Here is a 1,066-nt window from a genome sequence, read left to right on the forward strand (position 1 = left end):
TTGAAACTTCATGGCCCATGCGCAGAAGTCAGTATTTTGTGGAAGAGCCACACTCAAGAGGCCAAAGAGCCACATGTGGCTTGCGAGCCACAGTTTGCCGACCACTGGGCTAGGGCAATGTGTTACATCTTCTTGATGACTTTATCATTATAAAATGTCCATCTTTGTCTCCTATGACATATGTACAACCACACCCACTTTTGCCTGGTTGCCACTTGCTTGGGGTATTATCTTCCATCTGCTGGCTTTAAACCTATTTTTGTCATTGTAACTGAGATAAGTTTCCTGAAGGCAACATATAGTTTGGTCTGGTTTTTCAATCCAACTACTCTGTGCCTTTTGATTGGTGAGGTTAGTCCGTTGGGGGTGATTATTGATATACTAGGGGCCCAGTGCATGAATTCATATACCTTGAAAGGAACTGTGGGCTGCGAGGTTTCGGTGGGAACAGGGGCGGGTCTTGGCCTATCCTCCGCACACCATGATGCCAGGGGCATGGTGTTCATCAGCAAAGTAAAATCTAAGGCTTCTTGGGTAAAGCCTTGGAAGACAATCTCCAAGTATTTATTTATTTATTTAACTGATGGTGCCTGCCCCACTCACACCACTGACCGTGTGGAGCGATTGGGGCCAGCCACCAGCAATGGGTATGAGCAGGGCTGGTGCTGTCACTGGGTGCGAGTGGCAGATGCTGCCCTGAGTGCCCATCAGGAGCAAGGGGAAGTGCAAAAGCCCTCAGAGGGGATCAGGGCCGGCAGCCACCACTTACACTTGCTGACAGTGCCAAGTGATAAGGGCTGGCACCAGGCACCGGCAGCAGGTGCAAGCACCCAGTGAATTTTCAGAATCCCTTACCAGGAATAGACATGACTAGGTATGTGTACTGACCAGGAATCAAACCCACAACCTTTTGGTGAGGGGGATCGAGCCCGCAACCCGGGGCATGTGCCCTTAACCAGGAATCAAACTTGGGACCCTTCAGTCTGCAGGCTGACACTCTATCCACTGAGTCAAACTGGCTAGGGCAGTGGTCGGCAAACTGCGGCTCACGCGCCACATGTGGCTT

Source organism: Myotis davidii, unplaced genomic scaffold, assembly GCF_000327345.1.
Source record: "Myotis davidii unplaced genomic scaffold, ASM32734v1 scaffold230, whole genome shotgun sequence".
NCBI lineage: Eukaryota > Metazoa > Chordata > Mammalia > Chiroptera > Vespertilionidae > Myotis > Myotis davidii.